This window comes from Martes martes (genome assembly GCF_963455335.1).
Source record: "Martes martes genome assembly, chromosome: 7".
Taxonomy (NCBI): Eukaryota; Metazoa; Chordata; class Mammalia; order Carnivora; family Mustelidae; genus Martes; species Martes martes.
The window spans coordinates 87980792-87998378 of record NC_137894.1 but is presented as its reverse complement, the minus strand read 5'-3'; positions in this window follow the sequence as shown (position 1 = coordinate 87998378).

The following is a 17587-nucleotide window of genomic DNA, read 5'->3' as shown; positions in this document are numbered from 1 at the left end:
GCCATTCAATATGATTAAATAACTTTCAACAATAAGGTCCAAACAACTGAGTATGATAAAATATTTCCAAGAAAAGGTGTTGAAACAGAAGGTAGATTCTATAAGAAAAAGAACCCCGGCCCCTACCTCACACCAAACACAAAAATCAATTGTATTAAATAATAATCCTCAATGTAAAATCTAAAACAATAAAGCTACTAGAGGAAAACATAGAGGAATGTCTTTAAGACCCTGGGAAGTGAAGATTTCTTAGACAAAATATATATTATATACAACATAACAGAGAAAAATGAGAAGGTATTCTTCATAAAAATTAGTGGAAAACATCTGCAACATATATATTTGAAAAGGGATCTATATTTAGAATATAAAAGAAACTCCAGCTTTCAGAACTAAAACATTAAATAATGAAATAAAAGATGGGCAGAAGACTTAATGAGACACTTCCCAAAAGATATGCAAATGACCAATAAGCACATGAACAAGTATTTATCATAAATTATAGTAGACGAGATGCAAATTAAAATCACAGTGATATAGTGCTACACATCTACTAATACTGTTAAATGGAAAAGACTGAAAACACCAAATTTTGGAGATTAATTTATAGTTGGTAGGGGAGTGGAATTAACAGCCACTTTAGAAAACTATTTGCCATTTATTAGAAAGTTAAACCATGAGTTAACGATTCCAACCCTAAGCATTTATCCAAGAAAAAAGAAAACTTACATCCACAGTCTTGCAGGAAATGTTCACGTTAGTGTTCTTCATAATAACCAAAAATTGAAAACAACTCAGAATCCTATCCTAGGAAAACAAATATTTGTAAAATGAACTACTATAAACCAAGGAAAAAGAACTTCTGATACATGCAAAAAAAAAAAAAAAGAAATATTTTAACATGACAAACATTGTGGCAAGTGAACGCAGTCACACAAAAAGGGCTGCATAATTCCAAATATATAAAATTCCAGAATTGACAAAACATGGCCTATGCATTGGAGGCTTATCCCTGATTCATAACTTGACCGTGGATCTTATCAAAGCTGTCCCCCACAACACTCCAGTCAGGCAACAATGGCTTCCTTCCTAAAGTGATTCTGTTGAACACAAGACATGAGCCACCCAGAATCTGCATCAAGTAAAGGCTTCTTGCTCAGCCCTCATCAAAGAGCAGGGCAGCCGAGCAGCCAGCTTCCAGCTATTATTTCCTTTATGGCCTCCTTCAGCTGCACAGTATCTCTCCCCTGCGTTCACACCCTGGCCAGGGCAGCTTGCATATGGTGACTGAACAAGAAAGATATGTGAAGGCAGGTACATTTCACCCAATGTGGGATACTGATGGGTCAACATTTGCTGCAGTGCTCCCCACCAGGTTGTCTAAGGCTTTGTAGGGCCCTGGATGGCAGTATGTCTTCTCTCTCTAAGCAATCCTCCTTTGTTCCCCTTCCTTTCATGGTGTTGCTCCCTAAAAAAAGATTTCACTCCTCAGGCATTGCCTTGGTATCTGCTACTGAAGAATTTAAAATCTTTCTTGTGATTGCTAAACTGTTTAATTATGCAGTAATTCATTTGCCCAGAAGTAGTGGGATAAATTATGTACATTAAATAAGATAAGCAACATGGGGTCATATCAATGTTCATATTTAACTATTAAAATCCTTAGAGCAAAATTTGCTATATGTTATTCTAGGGCTATTGGTAAATCACGTTACCTAAAATTACTTTTTCTGTGCAAGTAGCTGAGGCTGGAAAATCAAGACACAGTATGGATGTCTCATAGCAACACAATCACCAGGAGATAATATCTCTGTTATTTATGGATTTAAAAAAAATATACTGTAAAAACATATAGTGTAAGCTGACTTGCTATCAATCAGACCCTTTTGTCAAAAGCATTTCTGCCTAGACTGTCTAAAGACATGTTGAAGCGAAAACCTGAAAGCATAGCAAGAACATGATTTGGGATCCCACGCTGTAATAGTCCTCCATTCTTTGTGTCTGAATGAATGTAATTCTTTCCAAAACTTTGGTTTGTCATTCTGTAGATGCCTGAATACAACTAAATAGAGGCTGTCTCTGCACAAAATGGCACTGAAATTTCCCACACTATAATGAGTAAAACACAATATATGTGTATATATATACATATACATGTATATATATACTCACTATGAGTAAAAACACAGTGTGTTTTTTCCAGAATTGAGTGGATTTTGTACTTAGTAAAAATTTTTAAACGTTGAATATTAAGAAATCATCTTAACATTCAATTTCTATCTCAAGTGAAAAAAGGATTTGTTTGTAAATCAGCTGTACACCTCTTTACAGCTTATGTTTGTCTTTGACCAATAGATCTAAAATAGTGTTATTCATCAAGGCAAAGGATTTGAAGATACCAGTAATTATGTATCCACAAAATATCTATAACTTAAGTTTAATTGTTTACCATATATAATACTTTAATATGGCTACACATGCTTAGCACAGTAAAATAGTAATCTGAAAAATATGCAGCTTTCTAGCCAGCAGAATATTGGTATCTGTGCCTTTTCCTTTTTATTTAGTTGAAACCTCTTAAAAGTTCTATGCTATTGACAAGCATAAGCCAAAAGGGAAAAGCAAAGAATCCTTAATTTTGGTTTAATCTTATCACCTATGGTAATAGCTAAAAGAATTCATTTATTTACAATGGATTTCTAGAAATTATTAAATTATATGCAACCTGTGATTTCCATGTAACAACACATAGGTCTAAGTATACACATTTAACATAATACTAGATAATGTGGAATTGCAAATAAAATACTCCCACATTCATTGTTCCCAAGAACAAGTTTCCATAATATTTAATATTTCATAGAATTTTTAAACTCCAGTAGTTCTTTCCATTATGATAACCTCTAGAAGAACAGATGGACCTTTTTTTACCTTTTGGTAAAAAAAAAACCAGCAATGTTAATTAATGTTTTCTTCTATACCCAATGAAGTTTTTCAGTCTGATGATAAAAGACCAATCTTTCATTTCATAAATAAACTAAATAGATTATCCACAGAATGATGTCCACAATAAAGCAAAGTTCTGTCAAAATGTATAACCATTTTATTGGGCCACAAAGTTATTTCATGAAGAATTTAGGGTTATAACCAGTTTATGTCAAACAGTGTCAGTTACTGTATTTCAGACTAGACAAGGAATAAATCTAGTGTGCATATTTTGAATGTACTCTTAATATCCAAATCATCATACTTTAACCATTTTAAATGTTTGCCTATTTCACATTTAGTAGCAATAATAAAATGTGCAACTTTGAAATTACTTACCCAGTTGAAAATATATCCCAATTTCTACTTGGATCAGATAAATAAGAATACTTTTACACCCAATTGACTTTAGTTAATATTCAATCTTTGTCAACAAACTATTTAAATAATTGATTAAAATAATTCATCTTATAAATCTAGGACTTATAAAATTATCTTTTTAGAAACTATCACTTAACAGGGGTGCTCGGGTGGCTCACTTGGTTAAGCATCTGCCTTCAGCTCAGGTCATGATTTCAAGTCCTAGGATTGAGCCCCTCGTTGGGCTCCCTGCTCAGTAGGGAGTCTATTTCTCCCTCTCCCTCTGCCCCTCCCCCCCACCCATGCTCTCTCTTCTCTCAAATAAATAAATAAATAAAATCTTATAAAAAAGAAAAAACTATCACTTAAATAAACATTATGAGGATGTCTTTCACAGTGTTAAGTTAGCCTGTTAAGGTCTTTTCCACATTCTGAAAATTGAATGAGAGCTTTTGTGTTATTGTTTAATACACTTTCTGGTTCCACTGATTTCTAGTAAGTTTCTAAAAATTAATTCCATTACTTTCACTCCTAACAATAAATCATTGCAGACATGGTTAATGTTAGAATTATTATTTTAAAATCTCTTTGTGATAATGGGACTGTTGTTAAAATTATATTTTATGTTAAGATTTAGGATTACATTGATATTACAGCTTTCTTTCACTATGCTACAGCAAAAATCAATAGCAGTTAAGGGATAAAAATGTAATCCACACTCCATATAATCTGACACATTATCATCTAAAATGTCTAACAGAAAATGAAAAGAATTATAAACTATGGAAAAAGGCCAGAAAATATGGTCTAAAATCAAGAGAAAAAAAGATGCCAAGATGACCCAGATGTTGGGAGTCAGAAGGACTTTATAACAGTTGTTAGAAGTATATTAATGGGTGCCTGGGTGGCTCAGTGGGTTAAGCCTCTGCCTTTGGCTCAGGTCATGATCCCAGAATCCTGGGATCGAGCCCCACATCGGGCTCTCTGCTCAGCAGGGAGCCTGCTTCCTCCTCTCTCTCTGCCTGCTTCTCTGCCTACTTGTGATCTCTGTCAAATAAATAAATAAAATCTTAAAACAAAAAAAGAAGTATATTAATGGAATTAAAATAAAATAAAAATAATATAAAAGATTAAATTCTTAGCATTCTTATGAGACATACAGATACCATAACGCAACAACAAAATGTAAAATTTTGAATTTGTTAGAAATTTTGAAAATGCTAGAATTGAAAATTATAGCATATGAATTTTAAAAATTCATTCTATGTCCTTAACAGCAGTTTGAACACTGGGGGAAAAAGTCAGTGAATCTGAAGACAGGTAAACAGAAATTATCAACCTGAAGAACAAACAAACAAAAAAGGCAGGGGGTGATGTGGGGACCTTCTGTGACTGGAGATGATATAAACAACTCTCAGCAGAGTCCCAAAACGAGAGAAGAGAGAGAGAGAGAGAGAAGCACTATACATTTTTTGAAGAAATGACAAGTGAACACTTCACACATTCAGTGAAAAATCTACAGAGCCAAGAAGTGCAACAACCAGGAAGATAAATGCTCTCTCTCAAGTATATCAAAATCATATATATAAAAGCAGAAATAAAGATTAAAACAGATGTGAGCCACAAGAGAAGAATAAAAATAAACAAATTACACAAACAGGAAAACAAAAATGATAGGCTTCCTTCTTTTTACAAACAATGGATGCCAGCAAAGAAACAACCCGGAATACAGTATTCTGAGAAATATTCATCAAAAATATGGATGAAATAAAGACATTTTTGAATATTTAGAAGTTGAAAGATTTCACACTTAGTTTTTTAGTAGATGTTATATATGACTGATATACAATAAAATGCATATATTTTAATGTGTACATTTTGATGAGTTTTGACATGTGCACACACATAAAACTATTGCCACTTTGAGGAGGATCAACATTTTCACACTCCCAAAAGAAGCCTTGTGCTCCTTGATAATCCATCCATCCTCATTCCTTCTCCTCTACACTTCCCCTTGTGTCCCTAGAAAAATTACTGGTTAGCTTAATGCCATAATTATTTATAGATGAGTCTGCATTTTCTAGAATTTTATGGAATCTCACAGTAGGTACAGAGAGAGGGAGAGAGAACCTAAAGCACAGTCCACACTGGGCACAGAGCCCTATAAGGCGCTCAGTCCCACAGCTGCAAGAGCATGCCCTGAACTGAAACCAAGAGTGAGAGGCCCAACCAAGGGAGCCACCCAGGTGGATATGTTCTTATTTATGAGCACATTCATCAGTCAACCCAGTATTTTTAAAACTAAGCATCAATTCCACTGCCAAAGATGTCCAATTAATGGCAATGTCACTCATCCAAGTACTCAAAAATTGCATCTGATTCATTATTTATCCTATTGCCCAAGGTCACTGTTGTGAAAATAAAGATGACAGATTCAATTTAAGATTATATAATTTACTATTATTTCTCATTCAGGAGAAACAACGTGGATAGAAAGACACAGTAAGCATTGGCCTACTCCCCAGTCTTCTTAGGACCTAGAAGTTAAAAGTGTTCTTCATGCGGAATGAGAGAATCAGCTTTCCAACTTAAATAAGCCAAAGATCTCTCTCAAGAAGTACTTCTTTTGTGCGCTTGAGAATCTCTCTCCACACAGGAAACCATGGAAAAGTGTATGTTGAACACATGGAGATGCTGGTCCAGGATCTGTGTGGGCTTTCCAAACTGGAAAGACTGAGAAAAGTTCACAAAAATTCATCCTTTTGTGTTGCACATTTAGACATTTAGTACGATTGGTAATATATTGTATGATTCCTAATATAGTTGACTATTTAAAAAAAATGTGCAATCACATACTGGGATGATAGATGAAGACTGGCTCTGGAAGAGAGGCTAACTGCTCCCCACTACCACAGTGAGAGGGGATGTTGGCAGAAAGGAGGTAAACTGATGGAGAATGAATGTTTTCACAGACAGGAATAAACTATAAAAATAGAAAATTATATTGAACTCTCCTAAATGGTATTAAACCAGAAGTTTTTAAAGACCATCCCACGGGGCGCCTGGGTGGCTCAGTGGGTTGAGCCTCTGCCTTTGGCCCAGGTCATGATCTCAGGGTCCTGGGATTGAGCCCTGCGTGGGGCTCTCTGCTCAGTGGGGAGCCTGCTTCCTCCTCTCTCTCTCTACCTGCCTCTCTGCCTACTTGTGATCTCTCTCTCTCTCTCTCTCTGTCAAATAAATAAATAAGATCTTAAAAAATAATAATAAAATAAAATGTTTAAAGACCATACCACAAGCACTGAAGTCATTTGCTCAGTGTTTCCAAATATTTCAAGGCTTTGCAAAATTCCCTATTTAGTCAATCTGTCCTATATATTACTGGGCAATTCCTTTTCAATCTAGGTTGGGATTTTCACAATACTGCTGAGATTCGGGTATTTCTTCTTAGATTTTGAAATTTATCTTGTAAATCTTAATTCCTATTAATATTCATAGCATATGTTAACTACTTTTAAAGTCTATGAATAATGTTTAATTTATAAACATAAGTTTATGAATTCCATTCCTTTTTTTATTTATTATTTTTTAAAGATTTTATTTATTTATTTGACCGACAGAGATCACAAGTAGGCAGAGAGGCAGGCAGAGAGAGGAGGAAGCAGGCTCCCCGCTGAGCAGAGAGCCTGACATGGTGCTCGATCCCAGGACCCTGGGAACATGACCCGAACTGAAGGCAGAGGCTTTAACCCACTCAGCCACCCAGGCGCCCCTTCCATTCCTTTTTAAATAAATGTCACTTTTATGAACTTTAGTTTCTTACCTAAAAAACAAAATCATCCATAATATTAAATACTTCTTATAAATCTAACAAATTAAATAATAAATAAAATAATCCCAAAGTCATTTTAATAAATTTAGATTTTAATTTAAAGCAGGGTAAATATATTATTCAATTAAAACTTAAATTGGAGTTACAAGATTATAAATCTTAAAATAAAAATTATGCATTATAAATAAGTAAAATGCCAACTACGTACAGTCTCTTGGCAAAAAATATATATTCTGGTTCACACAGAACATATCTCTATATTTAAACTATATCATCACGTATTTGGTCTCAAAGAATTCTGCTACATGAATATGAATAACTTTATTGGATTTTTGTATTCAGAATCTTAAAATATTAAATTTTCTTCTAGTAAAAAAGTAAAGCAATAGAAACCTGAATGCATGTTTATATTTTTATGTGCCCCTTAAATTTGATGGAATCTTTAATTTTCTTTGATAACCTCAGAGTTTTCCAACCCACAGATATTTTAAATAGCATTCATTTGAGATTTGAAATATAATATGTAATTTTCTTACTTTAAATGACAATACATGGGTTGTTCAATTGACATTTATGCAGAGAGAAAAAATATATATCTATTTAACATTAATTTCTGCATTTTATATTGACATAATAAACGGTTAAGAAGTGTGGGCATGACTAACAAGATTTAAAGAGTAATAAACTCTTCCATTTCCCACTAAACTTTTTTTTATTCAATCTCTTAAATATATCATTGTAGATTCCTGGCTTTTCATAGATTCAGAGTGATTTTATGAACTACAATTGCTGTTCTTTTCTTGGATTAAATTCCCATAAATTTGTACAACGTGTGCTTTTATTGCATAGTTGTTGCATATTTTTGACATGATCTCCTTAATCTATGAACTATTTGTTTCTGCGACATTAAGATGTACCCGGATCATCTTGCATAATTTGTCTTAGACATAGACTAGCTATTTCTTTAAGAAACCTTGCTCCTTTTGTGGAAAATGGTATAGAATTTCTATGAGAATTAAGTTAAAATATAAGAAATATTTTTAAATAATTATACAATATTATTATTATTAAATGATTTCCCTATATGTAGCAGTCTCTTTCAAACCAATCTCTATTCTACTCCGGGGAGAAAAATAAATGACAAATACTTCCTATTTCATTATTATTAGATTTGATCCTGTGTATCTCTTTTCCCATTCCTGCTGGTAAAATTAAACTCCATCTACAGAGATGAATTAAATTTTAGAGATCAAATTTGTAACTCTTTATAATTGCCAAATAGTATACAAAATGAGATAAAAGAGCTCAATAGTCCTTCTTACCTGCAACTGTAGAAGGAAATACCACAGCGCATTATTAACTAATTTAGGTAATCTGGTTTGATAAAGTGTGAAATTGAGAACTTTTAGAAGGATAACAATTTTTTATGTTCCCCATTTATTATTCCCCATAATATAAAATAGTCTCTGAAAGTATAATTTGAATACGGGGATCTCATAGGAGTCCCTAGGCTTTGAAATTATTTCTGTACCTTAATAAAATAACTTCAAAAATAAACATAAGGGTCTAGGTTGGCTCTAACCTGATAATCACGTTACCACAGTAATAATCTTATAGCTGATATTTCTGTCACCCTAATTTGTAAAAATGCTTATAAAATCATGTTAAAACAAAAGAAGATAGTGACGTTTTTCTATTTTTCCTACCATGATAGAAAAATAAAGGATGATGACTGTGCTAGACTTATTATTTAACAAAATAATTACAGAACACACATTTTTGTCTGAATTTCACTTATTAGTTATCTTTCTAAAACCTAGAATCAGTGCATTTATGCCAAACCTCTGTCTCTATTTATGAAGACTTGCCATCACCTGCTTAAATACCTGAGAAGGATATTTGAGCTCTTTTAAAATCTGGCACCAAGCAATGTTTTTAATTTATCTATTTCTATTGGAATTTCTAACTATCCAGCTTTATCTCTCTTTCTAAAACTATGCAGGCTCATATATCAGAGTATTGCCACATCCTAAGCATCATTCTGAAACATCATTGAAACACACTGACCATTTACACAATTTTTTGCTGCAATATAGAATATAAATGTTATGAATATAAGTATGTATCTATAAATATATGTTGATATATATTTATTTAAATATAAAACATCTACCATCTGTCTTGCTCACACTCCCAAGAGACACAGCACAAGGAACTGAATGCATCAATTCTATTCAATCATTACTCTGTACTTATGTTTATTTTTAATTTATTTGACTTTTTTCTCTATACATATGAACTTGGTTTAATTGCTGGAAAAAGAGTTCTAAGTTTTCCTCACTTTTCTTATGTATGCTAGAAGTCTAAGGATAGTCCAATTAGAACCCAAGAGATTAAAAAAGATTTTCAATAAATACCAAATAAAATCCTTGATATACTTAAAATCAAAGCCAAAAGTCTTTTAGAATTTGTTATTTATTCAAAAATCTGCTAGAGATCTCAGGCAACCCTGAGAAAGGACATGTTCAGGGAACTGGGTGTTTTCCTCCTGTTTTTTCCCTATATAGAGCATTTCTTTGTGTGTGATGGAAAAAAAAAATTACAATTGAATTTTATTTTATTTCAGTTCTTATTTTGTTTTTCATCTCTGGAGGGCTTTAGATATCTTACAAAATATTTATTCAATGCATGTCTTTAATAACTATCAGAGACTGTACCCCTTCACTGCCTGCCTTCTCACTTGCTTTAAAAAAAAAAATCTTATTTATTTTTCATGAGTGAATTAAGACATCGTCTCTTTTAAAAGCCTTACTTAACAGAACCCTCAGATTACCTATCACTACCTTCCAGCACTTTGGCATCAGTTAGAATTACTTTTTATCACATATATCAAAACAAAATAAATAGGAGAATAGTTTGAAAATATATGTTGTACTCTTAGAAAACTGCACTGAGAATTAGGCAGACTTGTGGAATGATATGATCAACAGGAATGCACACTCCTCCATCTTAGCACTTCATTTTTTTTTTTAATTTTTTTTTAAGATTTTATTTATTTGAGAGGGAGAGAGAGAGGGAGGGAGCACAAGAGGAGGAAAGTCAGAGGGAGAAGCAGAATCCTTGCTGAGCAAGAAGCCGGATGTAGGACTTGATCCCAGGACTCCAGGATCATGACATGAGCCAAAGGCAGTTGCTTAACCAACTGAGCCACCCAGGCACCCCTATTTTAGCACTTTAAATCAAAATTTAAAATGGATAATTCTTGCAAAGTATTTTGACTTTGTTTTCATATTTTAATTGAATTAAAGGCAGTTTAAAGAAGTATCCATGAGAAGGAAAGAAAATACGTGAGCAAAGGCTGGGGCTTGAGAAGAAAACTCTAACACATTTAGGTAGTGCAGGGGTGATTGGAGTATTGGTTGAGTTCCTGGAAGGGCAAAGGGAGGAACCAAGAGGACAACTAGGGTAGAAACAAAGAATGTACAAATTGATATACCATACAACAGAGCTTGGGCTTTCTTTGTAGATACATAATCATCTTAGCATGATTAAATACATTTTATCAAAGTAACTAAGCCAATAGCAAGAAGATAAAAAGTGCAGTGCTAAAAGATGTACAGATTTACAGATTAAGAAATTCATCTTGATGAGAGGGGATGGAAGCTTCAGTTAGGTCCAAGGACGTGGAATTGGACAAGCTTACATCAGATCTTATATTTAATTCTCACTGCAGAAGGCACCTTCCCTTCCCAATAAGCAGTTTATGTTCTTACTGCCACAGGGGAGTGATATTTTGTTTCTTTAATGAGGAGATTAAATATTTAGATTAAGTGGGAAAATCAGGGAGATGTCTTTCGCTGTTTTGAATGTAGTTTCTGTGGTCTTAATGAAGAAATTCTAAGGAAATAACAGTTTCAAAGGCAGAAAATGAATAAGCAATTATACTGATGAGCTCCAACTTGACCTCTATCAAATACAAAACATGTATCTACATAAATCAAAAGGTTGAATTGAAATTGAGCCAACAAAATTGTTCAAGGACATAAAAGAAATTTATCTGTAAATATTTCATTTTTCATCTTGTTTCATTCACCATTTTATATGCTCTTTTATGTTCGTGTTCTCCTTTAAACACTTCCAGTGTTACTACAGGGCATGTCAGTATAAATAGCAAAAAACTATGTTTTCATTCCAAGAGGAATTCAGGAGGGTAAACAAATTTAATGAACTTAATTCATAATTTCTGACTATAAACATCTATGCTTATTCTTAAAGTTATTATTCAAAGAGAGTGAGTATATACATATATATGTATATAGTATGGGACAGAATATATTTTTCTTCCATTTTTTATAAGCCTCATAATATCAGTTTGAAAATCATTTCACAGACTTTTATATAAATATACAAATATGTAATTATGCTACATAAGTAAAGCATTACACATAACTAAACTAGATATGTGTTAAAACTAGAAGGAGCTCTGAATAAATCCCTTCGGTCGATTAACATCATAACAGAGTTGACCCTTGAACAACGTGGGGGGTTGGGGCACTAACTCCTGAACAGTCAAAAGTCCGAAAATTCGTATGTAATTTTGACTCCCCCAAAACTTAACTACTCAGAGCCTACTGTTGACTAGAAGCCCTATCAATAATATAAACAGTTGAGTAACACATATTTTATATGTTATATGTATTATATCCTGTACTCTTACAATAAAGTAGGCTGAAAAAAAAGAAAATATTAAGAAAACCATAAGGAAAATAACTTTACAGTACTGGGCTGTATTTATCTGAAAGAATCCACATATAAATGCACCCACACAGTTCAAATCCATGTTGTTCAAGGATCAACTGTATATGAATGATCACACCCATGTCAACACCATTACAGTCTCAGATCCAGTAAAAACAAACAAAAAATGAATATATTAAACATGTATGGATATTGTTGGAGGTCAGCCTCAAATATTCGGGTTTCATATAATAATTTGAAAATAAATATATATATGTATATATACATATATATTTATTTTATATATATGTTATATATATGTATATATATATGTGTGTGTATATATGTTTCAGACTGAAATTCTCAGGGACATCTCTTCCAATATATAACTTATATTTGACTCTAAGCACTCTGGAAGCAGGATTTGTGCCTGAATCATCTTCCTCTTCTAACTGTACTCCAAATACCTACCATTGTTCTTTTCTTATAGTAGGCATTTGGGGAATTACATTAGGGTTTTTCAGGCATTTGTTGAAAAGACAATAAATCAGACATCACTTGATTCTAAGATTGGTTAAAGAAAAGACAGTACTGAGTTAGAAATAAATTTATAAAAATTTATAAAAATTCTAGGATTAGCTTCTACACTGACTAACTCTAACCTGTTGGTATCCCTCAATTTAAAATCAACTTATGTTTCAGTTCTATCCAAAGCTGAGAAAAAATAATTATTCTAATCCTTACTTTTGTGTCAGTGTAAGACACAAGTCATACAAAGATTGACTTGTAATAAACTAGTAACTTTCTGCAACAGTTCTCTTACGCATCTGGAGAGAAAAGTAACTCTTGCTGCCTTTTCAGGTGAAAGGATTTTTTTAACAAAAAAAAAAAAAAGGGCAAGACAAAAGTGGTTTTTTGTTTTGTTTTGTTTTGTTTTGTTTTAACATTTTTATTTATTTATTTGACAGAGATCACAAGTAGAGGCAGACAGAGAGAGAGAGAGAGGAGGAAGCAGGCTCCCTGCTGAGCAGAGAGCCCGATGTGGAGCTCGATCCCAGGACACTGGGATCATGACCTGAGCGGAAAGCAGAGGCTTTAACCCACTGAGCCACCTAGGTGCCCCAAGACAAAAGTGTTTTACAAGAAAATAATACATATGCAACTATACATCTGTATGAATGATAAGTTACTTGCAGAGTTATGTGCATAAGTGTATTTAAGTAATTCTTCAATATGTTTATTCACTTCAACCAAGGAAATTTTTCATATAATCATTGGACTGAAGTTGTTAATGATTCTGATGATTCTGTGAATATCATGGTCAATAATTTGTAAGTTTTCACACTGACAGCTGACAAGTTGGAAGTAACCTTTGCATGTACTTCTGTGGTTTTATTTACTTAATGATTTAAAATCAATCAAAAAATACTATCATGCCTAGAGTTATATACATGTGCAATTATGAACATATAACCACATAAACAGGTTTATAGATTATTAGTTAAGGATGGCAGAATGACTGTATGCACTTACCTCTTTCTTTTCAAAAAGCCACTAACATGACAGTGGGAAAGAACAGAAGGAAGTATGAAACTTTGGCAGAATCTGTTTTAACTTATGAAAGAAATTATAAACTTAATGTTTGGAATGGGAGAGATAAGTGAAAAAGGGAGACGATATTACCTACTGTACTCTGAAGGTCTGGCAGTTTGCACTTCCACATACCATGTAATCAGTGGTCGGGAAAGGAGCTAAATTAAAGGTCAGAAAACGTATGAAAATTTTGTGTTGAAACAGGACCACTTATCACCTCACTCTTCCAAAACAGTTGATGAACTATCACAAACAGAGTTTGTGTGTCTTGCACACAAAATGCTGGTAGTGAAGTATCAATTCCAGTGTAAGACAACACACTACCAAGCTATAGAAAATAATAGCTAAAAAGATGATTAAATAAAAATGTTGATCTTTGAGAGCATCTCACTGGAAAAGCTGGCTTTTCTCTGAATCACCCTATACTAGAACCATTCACTTAATAAACTTAGGTCATGGCAACATCAATTCCAATCTGTTTAACATCTTACTGTTAAGTTTACAGGCTCCACCAGAGATCATCAGACATTTCAGAAAAAGCCCCCACCATAAAAGGGAGAAACTAAAACAGACAAGGCAATTTACACAGCAGGGAACATGAAGGAAATATAAAAATTTAGCGAGGAGAAAATATCTTTTTAAAAGCCGAGCTATAGTTCATATGCTTAGAAAGAATAAAAACAAACCAAAAAAGAAAAAAAAAATAAGAAAAGAAAAGCATTCTATCCACAAAACGAGATGATAAAATCATAGAACAAGAACGAACTTCCAGGGGCGCCTGGGTGGCTCAGTGGGTTAAGCCTCTGCCTTAGGCTCAGGTCGTGATCTCGGGGTCCTGGGATCGAGCCCTGCATCGGGCTCTCTGCACAGCGGGGAGCTTCCCCCTCTCTCTCTGCCAGCCTCACTGCCTACTCGTGATCTCTCTCTGTCAAATAAATAAATAAATAAAAATCTTTAAAAAAAGAAAAAGAAAGAAAGAAAGAAAGAACTTCCAGATATTAGAAATAGGATGCCCAAAATAAAAGAAAAAAAAAATTAAAAAAAAAAAGCAGTGGGGGGAAAAACACAGGAAACAAAATTAGAATAAAAAGATAAGGAGTTTTATTACAGGAATTCCAAAAAGAAAGAGGTCAGAAAACAGAAAGAAACAAGCTATCAGGGGAATATTACAAAAATATGTCTAAGACTTAAAGTCCAAATGTAAATATTGAATATTGAATTACTGAATAGGCACACTTAATTGCCAGCTAAATTTGTTAATGTAGATCACATTAGTGAGAAAGTTCTAGTTGTAAACACTTTGAAAAAGAACCAAAAGCTTATGCAAACACACACAAACACTATTCAGGATGGCATCTAAAAGCTCAATAGTATATTGTATTCTAGAAGACAGTGGCAATAAAGCCTTCAGAATTCTGGGAATATTACTTCATCCCAGAATACTACTAATAGCCAAATTAGGAAGGTCTTCAAAAGCAATTTTGTTACCCAGTAAAATGAGAGAGTTAATGAAAAAGAAGATCTAGAATTCAGAAGACAGAATTCACAGGTGTCAAGGACTGAAGGAAATACCAAGATGAAGACTTGGGACCGGCAGGGAGAGCTCTCAATCCATATTGTAGCAGGAAGTCAGAGAAGTGAATAAGGAAGACTATTAAAAAAAACAAAACAGAAACAAAAACAATAACTCCAAATGAGAGATTAGTGATGTTTGAGATTGAAAAGTACTGGTATTTGCAAAAAAATCTGACAGAAGTTTTGGTCTCTATAAAGATTAAAGTAATCAAATGGGAAAAAGTGAAATAATGCTTAAGTCAAGGAAAAAAGAAGGTTTTATAACTTAAAAATTATAGTTCACTAATATCGTTATTCAAAATGTGGTTCTCTGAACAGTTTGCCAGTCCTCAAACTGTGTATTATCAGGTAGCAAAGAGTAGCTTCAGCCAAATTTGCTTGAACAAATCAAATACATCAATAAGCACACTGTTTTTTGTTTGTTTGTTTTCCCCATGGGTATCCTTTTTCATACAAGATTTTCTCCAGGAAGGAAATGTATTGATTTTCTTTCCTGCATGCATTCCTTATTCTGTTGTAGCCCAGCAGTCTGAGTGCCATTGCATTAGTATAGTTTATTGGCTATGAATTTAAATGAAAATTCTGATAAAAGTGTTACAAGAAATGGGAGAAAAGGAAATAAAAATGGCTAATGGGGAAAGAAAGCTAGATTTTCCAATTATATAGCAGGAAATTAACATTTACCTAAAATGTACGAGTCAAAAACAACAGTATAAGAAAATTATTAAGATACATTGAGGCAAACTTTCAAAAATAAAATATGCTAACATTGTCTTTGCAAACAGTAGAAAGCATATGGATGTGCTGGATAGAAGTGATTCCCATTTTTCATTATAAGCAACTTGGCACTAGGATATCTTCAACCATATACAGTTATTACTTTGATAAAATTTAAATTAATTTTTTTAAAATGTTTTATTTATTTATTTAAGAGAGAGAGAGCATGAGTGATGAGGAGGGGGAGAGGGAGAAGCAAACTCCCCGCTGAGCAGAGAGCCTGATGTGGGACTTGATCCCAGGACCCCAGGATCATGATCTGAGCTGAAGGCAGATGCTTAACAGACTGAGCCACTCAGGCACCCTTAAATTAATTTTTAAATAAGAGTTGATAAGATTGCAGTCTTCATTAGGAGTTTATTATCAAATAATTTTACACATATTAAGAACTTAACTTACATATTTTCAGAAGTAAAATAGCTGAGCCATGTGTAAGACCTTTGACAAAATAATAAAACATGATAAAACCTTAGATGAATCAGACATAAAATTAGAACAGATAAAAATACTGAAAAAAAAAGAAGAAACACTGCAGACGAGAGGAAGAACAAAACTTGTTAAAACTAGGAAAGATATAAATAAATAATCATTATCTTGTAATAAACACAGAAAATTTAATACAGGAACCATGTCTTATATTTCTGAATAATACTGAAAGATATTGGGGAGCAGAGTTAAATTCATTCCGTAAACATGACAGTACTTTGTAACTAATAATTTCTAAAACAGCATACCTTGAACAACATAAAGCTTCTCAGAACTTTATAACTACTCACTCGTGGAGCAAACACACAACTTACTATTTTTAGGAATCTGGATCTAACAGGAAAGTGAGGTAAAAAGACACAGTAAATATGTGACTAGATTTTAAAACTGCTGTGGAAAAGGACTCTTTTTCTAAGAACTCTGTGTCTTCTAAAGACCCAACCTAAAATAGCAACTAAAGTCTCCTGATGAATGCTGACTAGATTAATTAAAATAAGCAGAACTGAGTGCTGTAATTGAATTACAGTCTTTTCTAAGAGCAGTTGTTGCCTTATTCTCTGTATTTTATTGACTCTTTTATGAGTTCTACTGCTAAATCAATTCTAATCACTGCATCAACTGGAAAAATTCCACTTTCCACTGCCAGATCAATTAGAGTCACACAATCAATAGCTGGTACTTCAGCCCTTTTGATTAAAAGAAGGCAAAAAAACAAGAAGAAGAAAAAGAAGAAGACTGAAACAAAAAGTAAAAATAATTCTATTTCTGTATTAAAAGAAAAGCTAATTTAACACACAAATACCCACATTGAATATAAAGATGACAAAAATTATTTGCATTCAAATAATATTTTTAAGGTAATCATGTAACCTATTCTGATTTACTCAGGAAATTACTGGACAGTTTATAAAAATCTTTTGTGACAGTTATACATATCAGATTGAAATTAATTACAATGCCTATATTCCACACTAAGCCTAGGCCCCAATGGCTCCTCTTTTATTTATTTCATCATTTCTTTCATCATTTATTTATTTCATCATTTATTTATTTATTTATTTATTTCATCATTTATTTATTGTCTTTGTTGTCTCTCCAAGAATTTTCTCCTTTGAAGACCACACCACCTCTTCTTTTTTAAGACAAAACTTCTAGGGTATATTCCCACTATTCTCAATAGTTTCAATTTAATTGATAGTTCTCTTTTGCCTTAACATTCATTATCCTAAGTGACTGCAATACCAT